General features: G+C 39.3%; 1 non-coding gene across 1 annotated transcript; it reads right to left on the bottom strand.

Annotated features, from left to right (window-relative positions):
- Positions 1–11,636: 11,636 nt before the first annotated feature.
- Positions 11,637–11,742, bottom strand: LOC132634466 (small nucleolar RNA R71). Its single transcript, XR_009580186.1, has one exon. It is a non-coding gene; the product is annotated as a small nucleolar RNA R71 (small nucleolar RNA).
- Between the last annotated feature and the right edge of the window lie 8,345 nt (positions 11,743–20,087).

The raw sequence follows: 20,087 nt of genomic DNA, 5'->3' as shown, positions 1-20,087 counted from the left end.
ACGTTCCTAGCTGAATTTATTAAAAGTTAGACCTTGATTTTTTTCAGTTAGGGAGACATGATTAGCACCTGCAAGTAGTGAGCAGTTGAATTACAATGTATTTCAAATAATGCGTACTCCACAGTTCACATGAATATTAGGACCACCTTTGCCATTAATGATAACGAAGAAAGGAGTTAGGCCAAACTTTATTTTCTGTCTTAACAGACAATATGGCATTTGACGCCTCTCTAGTCTTTATTTGTTTTTTGTTTTTTTAATGATGCTTCCCTTGACAAACTTACTTAAAAGCAGAGATGATATTTGTTTGGAGGTTGTTTTCCAAAAATATGTTTATAATATTTATCAAATAAAAGGGTATATTAATAAGGGAAACTTAGCAGAGATGATATTTGTTTGGAGGTTGTTTTCCAAAAATATGTTTATAATATTTATCAAATAAAAGGGTATATTAATAAGGGAAACTTAGGGAAATTGATTATTTTTATAGTAATAATATAAATTAAATGAATTGTTATAAAAATCAAAATAATGCAGATAAGTGTAATATCGTAATCACAAAAAAGAATAGTGTTAAGAACCAAAAACTGGTGGGAAGTCTCTGAAATGAACACTTTTTTTTTTTTTTTTTTTTTGTTTCTGGCTCGAGCACCTCTAGTATCCAAATAGACAAGCAGTGTTAATTTGACGTCCTTTAATTTTAGTAATTTTCAGCCGGCAAATGGAATCTGGTAAACAAGATTTTGTAAAAGTGATACAGTAAATATATATTACCTCCCTCTCAATTTATTTATCGTGGATATCTAAAATAGTTGTTTTCAATTATTTGTCGTTTTAGAAATTTGAGACACAATTAATTATTTTTTCTTCAATTTATCCTTAGTAGAATTTTGTCATTAATGGAAATGACATACAAATAGAGTAAACATTTAATAGAGAGAGATTCTAACTTAGACACAAATAAAAGTAAAGTTTGTCAATATCCATCCTAATTAATATTTCTCAAGAGGTGTGTAAAAATAAGAAAATGACAGATAAGTTGAGACGGAGGGAGTAAGTTACGTTAATTCAAATAATGTGTACTTGACATAAATTTTGGGACCAACTTTGCCATTAATGATGACAAGAGGAGCAGACAAAACTTTACTATATTTTCTATCTTTATCGGGAGAAAAGGTCATAAATAGTCTCTTATCTATGGGACTAGGTTTAAAATGATCTCTTAACTATATACTTAACGGTTTTAGTCCTTTAACTATCCAAAAACTTATCAAATTTGGTCTTTATCTATTTTTTTATACAAACAGCGTACAAACTCATAAACCTTTGTGAGATTAATCGTTAAATCATTCCTCATACCTATATTTCTCTCTCCCTGCTTCTTTTTCGTCAAGTTCCTCTTGTTTAAACAAAAAAAAAAAAAAAAAACTGACTTGCATTCCTTATGTTCCATAGGAACTTGGAGTCAAACCCGGGTATGTTCCTTGGCATTAAAGGGCTTTACCATTAGACCACTGATATTTTTTGTTCATATACTTACATTGATTTAATTTATACTGTTTTTTCGCTCTAAAAATCACGGACTCCGTCTCCATCGATTTTTTTATAAAAAAATAAAAAATAAAAATAAAAAACTGACGGACTCCATCAGTTTATTTTAGAAAATAATATAACAAATAATTATATTTTTTCACGCATTTTTGTGCAAAAAAATAATCGAGGCAGTCCGTCAGTTTTCTTAAAAAAAAAAAGATTTAAAAAAATTATTGAAAAAACCGACAAAATCTGTCGGTCTTTCCGTTGGTTTTTTCCATCTATTTTTTTTCCGACGGTTTTTACCAGTTTTTTAGTAGTGTTTGAGAAAAATGGTTATAGAAATTTTGTGCCTGAGTTTGTCTTTTCGAATTTTAGAGACTCGAGAGCGACACCAATGCCAGAATGCTCTTCTTAAAAAAGAAAAAAAACAAGAGGAACTTGAGGAAAAGGAAGCAGGGAGAGAGAAATATAAGTCTGAGGAATGGTTTAATGATTAATCTCATGAAGGTTTATGAGTTTGTACGCTGTTTGTATAAAACAATAGACGGAGACTAAATTTGATAAGTTTTTGGATAGTTAAAGGACTAAAATCGATCAATGTATAGTTAAGGGACCATTTTAGACCTACTCCCATAGATGAGGGACTATTTATGGCCTTTTCTCCTTTACCGGCGTTGATACTTGACAGTTCTCTTGTATTTATTTATTTTTATTAATGGCACTTCTCTTGTATTTATTTATTTATTTTTGTTAATGGCACTTCTCTTGTCAAACTTAATAGTAACTGTTAAGATGACGTCTGGTCCTTAGATTTCAAAATCAGTTTTATTAAGAGAATCTTACATCATATATATTTACAATTAAGAGCACTACTTATATTGTTTGCAGATATTTTTAAATAACTATTCATCTTAATGGAGTAGTATTTTTTATTTTATAGCAATTTAACAAATCACCGTATTCTTTAAATTTAAGCCTCAATTTTGAAAGCATAATGTCGCGTCTTATATTTTCATACTACTTGAGCGAACTACAATCATAAAACAGTAAATCCAACTCTTAACAGTTACTATTAAGTGTAATAAATATCATTAAGAATTTGATAAATTCTATCACAACGCAGAAGTCAAATTAAAATACAAGAACGAGTGGTAAAACATCATGACCCACTAAAAGTAAACAATATAAGACAACCATCCGAAATAAAAGGTGGAAGAAAGATATAAGGGAAATAACTTTTGGGCAGAATGCTTGTGGGCAGAATGGACACATTTAAGACAATTTACATGAGTTATGGGGTATTATGGATACTTCTTATTTTTTTTTTGTGCCACTTATACCCTTCATGAAAAAATAAAATGAAAATTTTGAATCCTATTATTTTTCTATCACTCTATGTTTTCAATGCAGCAAAAGTAGTAAAAGTTTATCTCTCTTCTGACACACATTTAATGAGTTATCTTCCCAAAATTTGAATCTCATTTTTCTTTTGATTTTATTCAAAGAACTATAAATGTAGAAAAATAATGAAAGGCTAGCTTGATTACACGTTTAGATATATCTTTTTTTATATTTAATAACATGTTATATTATCCTTTAATGATGTATGTTTAAACATATTTAATTTTTTAAATCGGATAAATTCGTCTAAAAATTGTAGAATTAAGCTTTTTTATAATTTTCTCACAATCCATTAATTATAATTATATTAAATTATGAATTTTTCTAAGAAAATAAAAGAAATAAGATTTGGTTTAATACCTATACTATAACAAAAAATATATATGGAGAAAATAATTTTGTGATAAAACAATAGCATAAGATAGTATATTTGATTACTTCTATAATTAAATTATTATTTTTGAATGCTAAGAACAAATTTGACTTGGTTAAACATACATCATTAAATGATAACATAACAGGTTAAATAAAATTTAGTAAATAAGGGTTTAAACCTTAAACATATTTAATTTTTAAAGTCCGATTAATTTGTCTAAAAATTGTGAAATTAATCTTTTTTGTATTTTTCTCACATTCCTTTAACTAATATTTTCTTTGTTTTTTTAAGAAAATTAAAGAAATAAGATTTGGCCTACCACCTATAATATAACAAGAGTTATATAAGCTTCATGCTTATTATCTTATCTTTATCTAGAACTTCACTCTGCTTGTACAAGTCTTAAGTGATTCCAGGGCTGGGATCGCGAACGGTATGTGTGGCTTCGATATGTAGAAAATAATTTTGTGATATAAATGTAGCACAACACTATATTTGATTAGTGCATAAATTCATTATTTGTGTTGAATGCTAACAAAAAAATTGACTCGGTTGACCCGTCGAATGCAATCATGTGATGGCCAACTAAGTCCACTATAAGAATAGGAAAAAAAATAAAAAATTACTACAATACTAACTTTTTTTGTGATGGAACAACGACACAAGATAATACATTTGATAACATGTATAATCACGTTATTTTGGTTGAATCATACCAACAAATTCACTACTTACCCACATTTACTTATTTACGTAGCTTAATCCTACACACGAATTTGTTCTCGTATAATAACTAAGGTCTCATGCAATAATGTAGTTACAATATATTTAGCTAAATCATTAATTTTTTTCATGTACACTTGTGTAAATCATGCAATGTCCTATGTTGTTGTGTATTATCGGTTGATCTAAATCGTTTCTTTATAAACTTAACCTTGTTAGTGTACCCCTCTAGTTATTCAAGCGGATAATTACGATTTTATTAACCCCACTCAACAGACGAAGCTATTCCAGTACGTCCAGCAGTAACCAGCCCGACTCTGTGATCACCAGTTCACATGTTCGAGTCTGGCTCACGTCACAAAATTATATTCTTTTTTCAATTTGAATATACATCGTTAAAGAATAATATGACAGATTAAATGAAATTTTGTAATTGAGGTTTTAAACGTATTTACTTTTAAAATTCGGTAAATTCGTCTAAAAAAGTGAAACTAATCATTTTTTTATATTGTTCTCATGTTCCATTAATTAACAATTGTATTAATTTAGGTTCTTCCTTAAAAGATGAAGGAAACAAATTTTGGTTTACTACCTATACACAAGAATTATATATGTAGAAAATAATTTTGTCGTAGAACTATAGCCTAAGATAGCATATTTGAAAACTTGTAAAATTACACTATATTTGTTGAATGATAACAAATAATTTAACTTGGTTGATCTGTCGAATGCAGTAGTATGATGCAACTAATTTAACAATAAGAATTAGAAAAAATAAAATATTAAGACTATCATACTAACTTTTTTGTAATAGAACGACGGCACAAGATAATACATTTGATAACATGTATAAATATACTGTTCTGGTTGAATTATAACAACAAATTCATTACTTACCCACATTATTCACTTACGCAGCTAACTTCAACACACAAACTTATTGTCGTATAGTGGCAATGTCTCGTGCAATAATGTAGTTATAATAATCACTAATTTTTTCATATACACTTGTGTAAATCATCCAATGTCATATAGTGTTGTATTGTCACAACCCAAATTCGAGGGTCATGATGGCACCTACACCCTCCCACCGGTAGGCAAACCATTCTTGAAATAGTAAATCATTTACAAAGGAAAATAAGAGAATCGATTATATCAACAACATTATGTAATCAGTCTTAATATATATGTAAATAAGTGCAGAAAATAACGTAGTCAAATTCAACCACAAAACCTGGTCAAACTTATACACGAGCTCCTAATAGAATTTTACAAGTCTTTGAAAATACAAAGAAGAAAATTATCTCGAAATAAATGACTGAATAACATAAACATAAAAACTCCAAGGCTGCAGATCCAGCTGTAGCTCACCCTGGAATCTAGAATTTGACCACCTCGGGATCAACCACGAAGTATGGAGCTGGAGCACGAATCTGTATCTGCACTAGAAAATAGTACAACAAGTGTAGATGAGTACAAAATCACTAGTACTCGGTAGGTATCATAGCCCGATAACAAAGAAATAAAGCATAAAGCATATAATGATTGAAAAGAAGCACATAAGTAGAACAACACAACCAATACGCTTCCGGCAGCCAGATCTCTCTCTCTCTCCTCTGTTCTCTTTTTTCTTTCCTTCTTCCTTTTTTGTTTTTTTTCTCTTTTCCTTTCTCTCCTACCCTGCGATCGGAAACCCTCCACCAGTAGGTTTCCGGGCAGGTTCTGCACAGGTACTCGAGTTTTCCGGCAGTTCCTGGCGGTGAACAGTTATTCCGGTTGGCAAACAGTGATTCCGGCCAGTGAGCAGTATTTTCCGGTAGAGAACAGTATTTCCGGCGGCAACCTGAGATTTCTCGGTGGTGAACAAGTTTTATTTACTTGGAGGCGGTACCTCCAATAGCCCATTTCCTATCTTTTAGGCTTATAAATTTTGCCTACTCCGCCTAATTAAATACCTATTTCACTGCTTATAGACTATTGCTAACTTGTGCTTTAGTATTGATCCTTCGTTTGTCTTAGATTAACCTTTCACTAGCGTATATTTGCTTTACTGGCTTTGGTGAGGGATGGTAAACTAGGGTCATGTTCTCGGTTGAGATCGGGGGCTAGGGTTGGGGGGGGGGGGGGGGGGCTAAGGGGGTTGAGGGAGCTTCTAGGTTGAGAGTAGGGTCTTGGAATATTGGGACTTTATCGGGAAAGTCCATAGAGTTAGTTAAGATTCTTAAGAAGAGGAGGATTAATATAGCTTGCGTCCAAGAGACTAAATGGGTAGGACCTAAAGCTAAGGAGGTGGACGAGTAGAAGCTTTGGTTCTCGGGTAAGTCGAGGTATAGGAATGGGGTAGGGATCTTAGTAGATAGTGAGCTTAGAGATCATGTGGTAGAGGTTAGGAGGATCAATGACAGGATGATGGAGATTGAGTTAGTCATTGGAGGGTTCACCTTGAACATTATTAGTGCCTACGCGCCACAAGTGGGTTTGGACGAGGAGGTAAAAAGGCGCTTTTGGGAGGACTTGAACGAAGTGGTGGTAAGTATACCGCCTACTGAGAAATTATTCATAGGAGGAGATTTCAATGGGCATATTGGGTCTGTTTCAAGGGGTTATGAAGAGGTGCATGGAGGATTTGGCTTCGGGGATAGGAATGGTGGAGGAGTCTCACTCCTGGATTTCGCAAAATCTTTTGGATTGGTGGTAGCCAACTTGAGTTTTTCGAAGAAGGAGGAGCACTTGGTAACCTTCCGTAGCTCGGTGGCTGCGACACAAATAGACTTTTTGCTTCTTAGAAAAAAGATGATAAAGGCCTCTGTAAGGACTGCAAGGTCATACTGAGTGAGAATCTTACGACCCAACATAAACTATTGGTGATGGATTTGGAGATAAGAAGGAAGAAGAAGAAGAGGGTCGTGGATGACCGACCGGGGATTAGGTGGGGGAGTTTGACTCTGTCTAGTGCCCTAGAGATGGGGAAGAAGTTGATGGCTATGGGAGTGTGGGATAGTAGGGGGGATGCGAGCAGTATGTGGGATAGGACAGCAGTTGTATTAGGGAAGCAGCTAGAGAGGTATTGGGGGTCTCACGAGGCCGCCGTGGTAGGCACTGAGGGGATTGGTGGTGGAATGGAGAAGTCCAAGGGAAGGTAGAATCAATGAAGCAGGCATATGTGGAGTTGGTAGATAGCAAGAATGATGAAGAGAAGCGAACGAACAGGGAAAAGTATAAGATGGCGAGAAAGGAGGCGAAGTTGGCAGTTTTCGGCGGCTAAAACGGCAGCCTTTGAACGCCTTTATGCAGAACTAGAGGACAGAGGTGGGGATAAGAAGCTATTTAAGCTTGCCAAGGCGAGAGAGAGGAAGGCACACGACTTGGATCAAGTGAAGTGCATCAAGGACGAGGATGTCAAAGTGTTGGTACAGGAAACCCGCATTAGACAGAGATGGAAGCCATACTTTCATGAACTCTTGAACGAAGGATGGGACAGAGACATTGTGTTGGGAGACTTGGAGCACTCTGATAGGCGTCGCGACTTTGGATATTGTAGGAGTATAAAGGTTGAGAAGGTTAAGGGAGCTGTTCGTAGGATGTGCAGGGGAAGAGCAACCAGACCTGACGAGAATCCTGTGGAATTTTGGAAGAATGCAGGCAGGGTAGGCTTGGAGTGGCTGACTGGGTTGTTTAATGTCATTTTTCAAGACAGCGAAGATGCCGGAAGAATGGAGGTGGAGTACAATGATTCCCGTGTACAAGAACAAGGGAGACATTCAAAGCTGCAACAACTATAGAGGTATCAAGCTGCTAAGTCACACTATAAAAGTATCGGAAAGGGTGGTGGAAATGAGGGTGAGGAGACGTTTGTCTATTTCAGAGAACCAGTTTGGATTCATGCCGGGGCGCTCGACTACAGAAGCCATTCATATTGTAAGGAGATTGGTGGAGCAGTATAGGGAGCGGAAGAGGGACTTGCACATGGTATTCATTGACCTAGAAAAGGCCTACGACAAAGTGCCAAGAGAGGTCCTATGGAGATGCTTGAAGGATAAAAGTGTACATGTGGTGTACATTAGAGCGATAAAGGACATGTATGATGGAGCTAAGACCAGGGTAAGGACGGTAGGAGGAGACTCGGAGCACTTCCCTGTTCTGATGGGGTTGCATCAGGGATTAGCTCTTAGCCCGTTTCTATTCGCCTTGGTGATGGATGAATTGACGCGAAAACTACAAGGTGAGGTACCTTGGTGTATGTTGTTCGCGGATGACATAGTCCTGATTGACGAGACTCGCAATGGAGTTAACGATAAGCTGGATGGCTGGAGACAGACGTTGGAGTCTAAAGGATTTAAATTGAGTAGGATAAAGACAGAATACTTGGAGTGCAAGTTCAGTGGCCTACCGCGTGAGGCTGACGAGGAAGTGAGGCTTGATACCCAGGCGATTCAAAAGAAAGGAAGTTTCAAGTATCTTGGGTCCATTATACAGAGAGATGGGGATATCGACGACGATGTTTCACATCGTATTGGTGCAGGGTTGATGAAATGGAGGCTCGCCTCCGGAGTGCTGTGTGATAAGAAAGTACCACCAAAACTTAAAGGCAAGTTTTACAAAGTGGTTGTTAGACCGACTTTATTGTACGGGGCGAAGTGTTAGCCAGTCAAGAAATTTCACGTTCAGAAGATGAAAGTCACGGAAATGCGAATGCTGCGGTGGATGTGTGGGTACACTAGGAGGGTTAGAATTAGGAATGAAGATATCCGAGACAAGGTGGGAGTGGCATCGGTGGAGGACAAGATGCGGGAAGCGAGGCTGAGATGGTTTGGGAATGTGAAGAGGAGAGACACAGATGCTCCAGTGCGGAGGTGTGAGTGGTTGGCTATGGACGGTTTCAGGAGAGGTAAAGGGAGACTGAAGAAGTATTGGGGAGAGGTGATTAGACAGGATATGGCATAGTTTCAGTTCACCGAGGACATGACCTTAGATAGGAGGTTGTGGAGGACTCAGATTAAGATAGAAGGCTAGGTGGCTTATCCTTTCACCATAGTAGTTGTAGTTTTGCTCATTTGTTTATTGCCATTTGATTTCTGCATTTGATTGTTGCTTATATTTGTTGGGCCGTTGTACTTTGGTTATCTTATTTATCTATAGTAGTTAATGCTCCTTTCTTTCCGGACTGTTCTACTATGACTTTGTCGCTTTTGTTATTCCTTGTTTTCATATTGTTTTCGATATGCTTGGTCCTATCTGACTTTTTGTCTTGTTTTCCTCTCTTGAGCCGAGGGTCTTTCGGAAACAGCCGCCCTACCTTTCAAGGTGGGGGTTAGGTCTACGTATACTTTACCCTCCCCAGACCCCACATGGTGGGATTATACTGAGCTTGTTGTTGTTGTTGTTGTACCCTTAGTCGTGTTCCACCCAAAAGACTGTAACCAATGATCATGTACGAATGCAATAGATCAATGAATGAACGCATGAATGCAATACACTGGCCAAATCTCATACCTGATACACACATGCTATAGGACATGCCGTGTAGTCATGACCCATGGGGGACTCCAAGTTCCATATACCTCTCAACGCCATCCGGTATGTACCCTTAGACTGGGTGAGAATTGATGTGCCGTAAAATTATGGCACATTCGATGCTTTTTGGCTATAAGTTTTACTTATTTTTGAGCGAGTCTTGGTCTTTTTGATGTATTTGTGACATGTTGTAGATGTTTAACGTATTTCGGGAGCAAGTCGTGGAAATGGAGTAAAAAGATGTTCAAAGAAAGAAAATTAACTGAAGCCTGATTTATACGGAGGAACATACGGACCGTAGAATATTCATGGTCCGTAAATGCCATTGTGGATGCTTAACAGAGAGGGCTTAGACATGAAGTGGAAGTCCAGGCAGAAGTACGGACCGTATAATATTTACGGTCCATAAATCTCACCGTAGGTTGGTTCCATAAGAGTCTTAAAGAGAAGAGGATTTACAGGCAGGTTATACGGACCGTATAATATTTACGGTCCGTAAAAGTGGATCATGTATCTGACAAATGGAGAAGATTTTACGGAGATCTATCACTGATTCTATGGACCATATAAAATGTACGGTCCGTACATTGGTCCGTCGGGGGCAATTTTGTCAATCTTATTTTCCATGACTTTGACTCTTATAAATACCTTATTTTAGGTTTCTTGTACAGACAATTACTACAGAACTCAATTTTATTTTCATTAGCATTAGTTACTCATAGTTTTGAAGTCTTTTGGGGAGATTACAAACAATTTGCAATTAATTTCTCTTCAAATTCCAAGCAATCAATTGTAAGCATTATGATTCCCATTATTTCTTATTGTTCTTCTTCCTCTATGAGTAGGTAATTTCCCTTACTAGGGTTGTGAACCCAATTGATGGGTGTTTTGTGATTGAGTTTGTGATTGATATACACATAATAGATTATTAGGGTTTATTTATTCTGCATTTTTCATTCATAATTAATGGTTGCAAACATTGATTAAAACCATAAACCTTGATTTATTTGGGAAAATAATTAGGTTTGGTAAGAATAAATAACAAGGACTCAAATCTTTAAACTTTGTTTAATAAATTCACTTAGGAATAAGAAGAATTTACTTGGCATGATTAATCGTTCTTCATAGTTACATTCTTATATTTGGAAAAATTATAGAAAGAGATAATCTTTATTTATTGGGAAATAATAGAGATTCATATAGAGATTAAGTGCATTCATATAATGATCCATTAGAAGTATATCAAGATCAAGACCCATGATCATACATTCTATCTAACGGGGACACAACCTTAGTTTCTTTTACCATAAATTTCCACCAAAGAAAGTAGATAGCAATTAGTCATAGAAAAACCAAATATTACCAAAATCATCGGATTAACACATTAGACCTAAACATAGAAATCCTACGATTTTAGTAACCTTTTCACACCTTATTCCCTGTGGGATTCAACCCTAACCTTGTTGGGTTACTATATTTGACAACGTCTGCGTTATACCATTAATAGGTGTAATTTGAGCGCATCAAATTTTGACGCCGTTGCCGAGGAATACGGTTTTTGAAATTACTAAATAGTGTTTGCTTTGATTGAAGTCTTTTGCTTATTCCATCACACCTTGTTTACTACTCTGTGTAAACCAGGTGAATATGAATCAGAATCAGCAAAATCAACGTGCTGGTAACCAGGTAAATCGGTTGAACAATCAGGCGAATGAATTAGATGATGAGAATATTTTCGCTGATCTTGTTCCGGAGGATGACTATGCATCTGCTATTGTTCAGCCTCGAGTTGGAGCTGCTACTATGAAAATTGACTCCTCCTTATACCAATTGTTGAAACTTGAGGGATACTTTCGGAACTCTACCGAGAATGACCCTCAACGTCATTTGCAGAATTTTGTGGATGTGTGCTAATCACATCCAGAACAACGTTCCACAAGATGTTATTCGGTTGAGGTTATTCAAATATTCCTTAACTGGAGAGGCAAGAACATGGTTTGAGAAGCTGCCCCGAAATTCGATTACTTCATGGGCAGAGATGGTGACTGCTTTCTCACAAAATGGTACCCCCCTAGCTAGAAGGCTGAAATTCGTGACAAGATCTATGAATTTAAGCAGCGACCGGGGGAACAACTATATGAAGCCTGGGAGAGATTCAAGGAGTATTTGCAGAAGAGCCTGAATCATGGTTTTTCGGATCACATACTAATGGAGAAGTTCTACCGAGGGCTAGATCCAGTGACGCAGTCAGTTGCTAATAATGCAGCTAATGGTTGTTTCATGAACAAATCTTATCGACGGGCGACTAACATACTTAACAAGCTGACGACTCATAATCAGTCTTGGCACTCAAACAATGCTGATGTGGTACCGTTTGGTAGTGCTATGATCCAGAATATAGTAAAGGAGAATCAAGATACCCAGCAAACATTGGCAGAACTTGAAACAAATATTTCCTTGCTAACGAAGAAGTTTGATGAATCCCAGATCAAGAAGGCAAATATTTGTGAGGATGATACAGTTTTACCAAAAGAGATGTACCATACTCAAGATGGTCCGCTCCATGATGGGCCCCCTATGCAGGTTGAAGATGCTAATTATGTTAATAACTCTCAAGGGGGTTACCAAAGACAGAACTACCAAGGTGGTTATCAGAATTAGAATCAATGGAGACCTCAGCAAGTTCAAGGTGCTTATAACAACTCTGGGAACTACAACAATAATTATGGTGGTGCGAACCAAGGGAGCTACAACAACAATAACAATTTTGGGAACAAAAGTTCTAATCCTTATATACCACCGAAAGGGCAGTCAACAGAGCAAGGTAGTTCGAAGGTTGAATCAATGCTTGAGAAGATTCTGGCCAATCAGTCTAAGTCTGAGAGGACTTTATCTGGGCTGACAGAGATAGTGGGTTCTCATACAGTGACTATTCAGAAGCTTGAATCACAGATGAGGGATATTTTTAGAGAGCAGCACCCTCCTAAAAAGAGAGGACTTCAGAGTGACACTATTCCAAATCCAAAGAATGGGGGAGGCGGTGTAGACCGTGTGTTTGCCATCACTACTAGGAGTGGTAAAATACTCCAATGGGCTGATGAGAAGGTGATTGATCTTGAGCTGACAGATGAAGAGGATGAGGTGCAGTCTGAAGCACCCACTATTGTTGATGAGAATCTTACTGACAAGAAGGTTGCTGATATTCCAGAGATTGTAAAGGAAGCTGATAACACGGGCAAGCAGACTGTAAAAGGGGCTCTTCGCCCTTTCACGCAGCTTTTCAAATCTAAACCTCCCTTTCCTCAGAGGTTGGTAAAGAAGAAGGAAGATGCTAAGTTCGAGAATTTTTATGATCAGTTGAAGCAGTTATCTCTAAATTTTCCCTTCTTGGAAGCTGTCAAGGAGATGACTGGTTTTGCTAAATATTTGAAGGATCTGCTGACCAAGAAGAAGACGGTTCAACATGAAACCGTGAGTTTGACTCACACTGTGAGTTCCATCATTTCAACTACGACTGTTCAGAAAAAAGGGAGATCCTAGGCATTCACCATTCCTTGTTCTGTTGGGCACCATGATTTTGCTCGTTCTTTGTGTGATAATGTGGCGAGTATTAATTTGATGCCCCTTGCTATATACAAACAATCAGGTTTGGGGATGCCAAGGCCGACTACTATAAGGTTACAAATGGCTGATAGGTCTATCAAAAGACCTGTTGGGGTGGTTGATGATGTACTTGTGCAGGTTGGTGATTTTATGTTGCCCGCTGATTTTGTAATTCTTGACTGTGCTGTTGATCAGGACATTCCTATTATTCTGGGAGACCTTTCCTTGCTACAAGGAGAGGTCTGATGGATTCGGAGAAAAATGAAATCAAATTCCAAGTCAACCATGAAGAAATGACTTTTCAGGATAGCAAGGGGATGAAGTTACCAAGTGCTTACGAGAGTATTTTGGTAATTTATTCGTTCGATGTTGTTGATGAAGCACTGGAGTTCAAGATAGAAGAAGAAAGTTTGGGTGAAGCTCTAGCTGGTATTCTTGTGATTTTCGATGCTGAGGACATGGAAGGTTATGTGGAGACAGTCAATTCACTTTTTGGGTTGGGTTCATATTCATACCACCCAAAGAAGCTAAACCTTGATCTGGAAAATAGAACAACTCCTCCAGCAAAGCCTTCTATCATTGAGCCACCTAAGTTGGAGCTTAAACAGCTCCCATCACATCTGAAGTATGAGTTCCTTGGTTCGGACAATACATTGCCAGTGATTGTTTCAGCCCTACTGACTGAGGATCAGATTTTACAACTTTTGGAGGTGTTAAGGGAGTATAGGCGTGCTATTAGTTGGACCATAGCAGACATTCGAGGTATTCCATTTGGGATCTGTGAGCACAAAATCCAGTTGGAGGAGGATAGAAAACCAAGTGTAGAGCATCAGAGGCGACTGAACGAGAATATGCAAGAGGTCGTCAAGAAATAGATCATCAAATGGTTGGATGCGAGAGTGGTTTACCCAATTTCCGATAGTAAATGGGTGAGACCATTCCAATGTGTTCCTAAGAAGGGCGGCATCACTGTGGTGCCGAATGAAAAGAATGAGTTGATCCCAACTAGAACCGTAACCAGATGGAGAGTTTGCATGGACTATCGCAAGCTCAACACAGCCACATGCAAGGACCATTTCCCCATGCCTTTTATTGATCAAATGCTTGATCGGCTAGTGGGGAATTCCTACTATTGTTTCCTTGATGGTTATTCGGGCTACAATCAGATCAACATTGCTTTGGAAGATCAGGAGAAAACTACTTTTACTTGTCCTTATGGGACGTTTGCATTCAGCCGGATGCCTTTTGGTTTGTGTAATGCACCAGCCACTTTTCAGAGGTGTATAATGTCAATCTTCTCTGACATGGTAGAGGAAATTTTGGAAGTGTTCATGGATGACTTCTCTGTTGTGGGGTATTCATTTGAAGATTGTTTTGGCCATCTGGGTCAAGTGCTGAAAAGAAGTGAGAAGACAAATCTCGTGCTAAATTGGGAGAAGCGCCATTTTATGGTGAAGGAAGGGATCGTCCTTGGTCATAAAATCTCTGAAAAGGGAATTGAGGTCGATCAAGAGAAAATTGATGTGATTGCAAAACTTCCACCACCTATCTCAGTCAAAGGTGTCCGAAGTTTTTTGGGACATACTGGGTTCTACAGGCGCTTCATCAAGGATTTCTCCAAGATTGCTAACCCGATGTGCAAGCTTCTTGAAAATCAGGCTAAGTTTGTGTTTGATGATAAGTGTCGGAAGGCGTTTGAGGAGTTAAAAGAGCGTCTCACTACTGCTCCTATTATTGTTGCTCCTGACTTGTCCTTGCCACTTGAATTGATGTGTGATGCTAGTGGTTTCGCAATCGGTGCTGTGCTTGGGCAGAGGCACAATAAAATTACACACCCGATCTATTATGCAAGCAGAACGCTGAACGCTACCCAGATGAATTACACATTGACGGAGCAAGAGCTGCTTGCCATTGTGTTTGCTTTTGAGAAATTTCAGGCCTATTTGTTGGGGTCCAAAGTCATGGTATACACTGATCATGCAGCATTGAGATACCTTATAGCGAAGAAAGAAGCAAATCCGCGACTGAGCCGATAGGTACTATTGCTGCAAGAGTTTGATTTTGAAGGTGAAGGATCGCAAAGGCACCGAGAATCAGGTTGCTGACCATCTATCTCGACTTGAAGAGGCTGAGAGACCTTCTGATGAGCTTGACATAGATGATGCTTTTCCGGATGAGAGGGTGTTGGCTGTGTCAATGGAGGTAGCATCGTGGTATGCTGACATTTCCAATTATTTAGTAATAAGCATAGTTCCAGAAGATATCAAATCCTACCAAAAGAAGAAATTTTTGCGGGATGCCCGGTAGTTTGCGGGATGCTCGACAATACTATTGGGACGAGCCTTATTTGTTCCGAACATACGCTGATAACATCATTCGGCATTGTGTTCCTGAAAGTGAAGTGATGGCGATTCTAAAGGAGTTCCATGATTCTCCTGTTAGGGGTCATCATAGTGGAAATCGGACTGCGGCTAAGGTACTTGAATGCGGTTATTATTGGCCGACCATTTTTCATGATGCTAATCTATTGGTGCGGTCGTGTGATCAATGTCAGAGGCAAGGGAATATAGGCAGAAGGCAAGAGATGCCTATGAATTTTGTCATGGAGGTGGAAGTGTTCGATGTCTGGGGGATTGACTTTATGGGACCCTTTGTGAGTTCTGGTGGCATGAAATACATCTTGTTTGTTGTGGATTATGTGTCAAAATAGGTAGAAGCAGTGGCTTTGCCGAATAACGAGGACAAGAGTGTCATGGGGTTCCTCAAGAAGAACATATTTACTCGCTTTGGTACTCCGAGGGCTATAATCAGCGATGGTGGATCCCACTTTTGTAATAGAGCTTTCACAGGATTAATGGAGAAATATGGAGTAAACCATAGGGTGGCAACACCTTATCATCCTCACACTAGTGGGCAGGTTGAAGTATCTAATAGGGAGATCAAGAGTATTCTAGCAAAAACAATAAATGCAAATAGGACTGATTGGGCCCGCAAGCTCGATGATGCTCTATGGGCATACCGGACTGCTTTCAAGACTCCGATTGGGACTTCACTCTTCAAGCTTGTGTTCGGAAAAGCTTGTCACTTGCCAGTTGAACTTGAGCATAAGCCTATGTAGGCGCTGAAGAAATTGAATATGGATTGGGAGAAAGAAACCAAGCTCAGGTTGTTTCAACTAAATGAGATGGATGAGTTTCGGTACCAGGCATATCAGAGTGCAGCACTATATAAAGAAAGGATGAAGCAATACCATGACAAGAAGATCCTAAAGCGAGAGTTCTACAAGGGTGATCCTGTTTTGCTGTTTAACTCTCGGTTGAAGTTGCTACCCGGCAAGCTAAAATCAAGGTGGTCTGGTCCGTTTGAGGTGGTAGGTGTGTCACCCCATGGAGCGATTGAGTTAAAGTCCAGAGATGGAACTCAGACATTTAAGGTGAATGGGCAGCGATTGAAGCACTATCACGGGATAGTCTCGGAGGATAGGATTGTTGACCGATACCGGTTGAAGGACCTCGGAACGAACAATGATCTGGTGTACGCAGATAAGGAGTGAATGATTACCACCATCGTGCCACGACGTTAAATCAAGCTTCTTGGGAGGCAGCCCAAATGTAATGTTTATTTTCTTCTTGTTTTTGCTTGCAGCATATAGGGTAATGTTTGTTTTGGTGCAGGATGCAAAGGATAGACACTGGAGATGATCTACGCCAGAATCTACGGTCCGTATAAAACATACGGTCCGTAGATGGAAGCGTAGATCATAAGTCAGGTAAAAGCTCTTTCTGTCCTTGATTTACGCCATAACATACGGACCGTATGATTTATACGGACCGTGAAATCTGGCGTAAACCAAGGATCTTCAGATCGAATCACCATCGCAAATCTACGGACAGATGTACGCCTCGTGAAATTTTCACGGGCATAGATTGAAAATGTAAGGGGACAAGTAAGTTAAAAGAAACGGCGGCTAGGGTATTAATAAGAATAAATTAAGCGGTTATTTTTTTGCTTCAACTTCAAAACCAACTACAGCATCAGTCTCTTTCCTCTTCAAATTAAAAAATCCATCATATCCTCAACTTCAATCCATCCCTAAATTCACTCCCGCTAATCCCTCCACTACCAAACCACATCCCTAAAAACACTCCCCACACATAATCAACAAACCCACCACCACCATATCCAAAAACAAAACCCTCCTCATCCAAAATAGATAGCAAGAAGCAAAAGGCATTGTTGTTATTTCTTTCTTACTAATATTCTTCAGTGAATTAATCATCTCCGCTCCTATCAGTTTTGTAATGCTCTCATGCCCTAGTTATGATCTCATGTGTGCTTTCCTAAATACCCTTAATGGGTGATTTCTGGGATTTTTATTGTTGGGGGTATAGAAATTGAAATTAGATAGGGCGGGGATTTGGTTGTGTTGTGCCGAACATTGGACTCATGGGACACGAGAAATCGCAAACCCCATTAGGTCGGTGGGCATTTCAAGTGTATATGTCTTAATTGATATATCAATTCGTTATGCCCACCAACTGTCCGACAAAATGCTTGAATGAGAAAAAAGAGTAGATTGGGGTGAAGTCTGAGTAACCCCGATATGACATGAGCAAAATAACAGGAATCCATGTCTACAAACTGGTTTTGAAATAGGGTCAGGGAGAAGCCTGGGTAATTGATTACGGAGAAAAGTATATAAACGGACAAATTTATGGACCGTAGAAATTCTATGGACCGTAAATTTGTATCGTAATACCATGTGCAGTGAGTCTCTCTGTTCCTGTTTTACGACATAACTTACGGACCGTATAAATTATACGGCCCGTAACTTGTGTCGTAAAACATTTGCCTCAATTCCCAATTTTCCTATCCCAAAGTTACGAAGAGTTCTACGGACCGTAAAAATTATACGGACCGTATAACTCCATCATAAAATCTCCATGAACAAGCATATCATTCTGTCTCTTTACGGTCTGTTTCATGGACCGTATGTTTTTCAGGACCCGTATAAAAAAAAGTTTAGCATCTTTGTCTACATGTTCATTATTATAGATACTAATATGTAGTCCACAGGTATGGCTAAAACAAGAGGTCGTGCCCAGGGCACAGGATAGGGCCGAGGGCGAGGCCGAACCCAAGTCCAATCTAGGCTCCGTGATGAAGACCAGGCTCCTGTCACACGAAACAGAAGGCCGCGAAGAGCAGCCCAAACTCCGGCAAATCCCCCGTCTGATAAAGGGACCAGCAGTGATGGGGAGCACTCATCAAGCTCTCCTGACCGGTCTAGTCGAGAGGAGGCGACAAATGCACCGGAAGAGTCTGATGCTGAAGAGGCGGCACGCCTAAATGAGAACAGAATGAAGGAGAGGTCTGAACATGCTGTTAGGTTCTCGATCCAAGGCTCGAAAGAAATATATGATAAGGGGCTAGACCCAAAGGAAGGTGGACAAGGCTTCCGCCGAAATATCTATAAGGAGAGGTGGATCAGTTTCGAAGGGTTGTAACACTTCCTAACCATGCAGGCTATCATTGATAACCATGGATGGGGATTCCTTAACCAGCCACTCGGCACATATATACCATCTATTGTGAGAGAGTTCTACGCCAACTATGCGGCGGAGATAAACAACAGGTACAAGCCATCCCAACAAGCAAGGACAGTGATACGCCTCCAAAAGGTGACTATTAGAGGTGTAAGGATTGATTTCTCCAGCAAGGCCATAAACCGATTCTACTTCGGGGACAACTATGAACCGCCGGAAAACACTGATGAGTTAGACTATAGATTAGCGGGGAACAGGAATGACCAGATGAAAGAAGTACCGTGGGTGGCTTCGGTGATTGCTAGAGGGAATCCAGTTTGGCGCACAAAGTCTAGCGCGCCGATAAAAAAAAAATCTTTCAGTGGAGGCACAATTCTGGTGGAGTGTCCTAATACACAGAATACAACCAACTCAGACAGATAGTCAGCTCACTATAAGCCAGGCTATTTTAGTGGCTTCCATCATGTCCCGGTATGCAGTTGATATTGGGAAATTGAAAGCCGATGAGGTTCGAATGCGAGCAATTCAGCCTGGCCTTTCGTTGGTTTTCCGATGCTTGATTATGGCTCTTTGTCTGAAGCTTGACATCTAGAAGTTTCCTTACTGGGATCATAAGTTTGAAGCAAAACACATCTACAGTTTGATAAAGAGCAAAGATAGAGAGGTTAAGGATAGGTTGGCAGCAGCCCGAGGCGGTGTGATAGCCCCAGAATTTGTGCAATATGAATCGGATCAGAATGAGGATGAGGGCACAACATTGGAGGAGACCACAGAGGGTTTTGAGATTGCCGCCATGACTGTACTAGCTTCTACAGCGGTAACAGAGTCATCGTCGGGCCCTACCGTTTCCGCAACCCCTGAGGTTGCCACTGAGCCGGTCCCCACGACTGCCCCACCTGCTACCAGAGTCACCTCCACATCTACATCACTTCCTGGAGGTATAATGACTCCATTTAACAGACAGAACTTCCATGACTCATATGTAAAGGCAGACAGAGCCGATCGACAGATCACTAGCCTATTAGGGGAGTTGGAGGAAGTTATAGCACGGGTAGTACGGAAGGAGATGGAACTGCTACAGGAGTCCCTTACCCAGTCACACCGTCAAATTCACTCCAGAATTGATGGTATTGAGAGGCGAGTACTTGAGTTGGAGAAGGTATCGTCATCAGCAGACCTGAAAGCAGTGAAGAAAGATATTACGCAGCTGAAGGACGATGTCATTGCGCTTCAGGTAAAGGAGGGGGGAGTGTTTGAAAGTCCCTCTCAATCAGCTATGTCGATTGACTTGGCATCTTTGGTGCCAGTGGTGTGACTGTCTATGGTGGAGTCCTCATCCCAAGATAGAGGCAAGAGGCCGAGATCAGAGGAAGAAAATGAAGGGGTCG

This window comes from Lycium barbarum, chromosome 3 (assembly GCF_019175385.1).
Source record: "Lycium barbarum isolate Lr01 chromosome 3, ASM1917538v2, whole genome shotgun sequence".
Lineage (NCBI taxonomy): Eukaryota > Viridiplantae > Streptophyta > Magnoliopsida > Solanales > Solanaceae > Lycium > Lycium barbarum.
The sequence above is the reverse complement of the archived record's forward strand: the minus strand, read 5'-3'. Positions and strand labels throughout refer to the sequence as shown.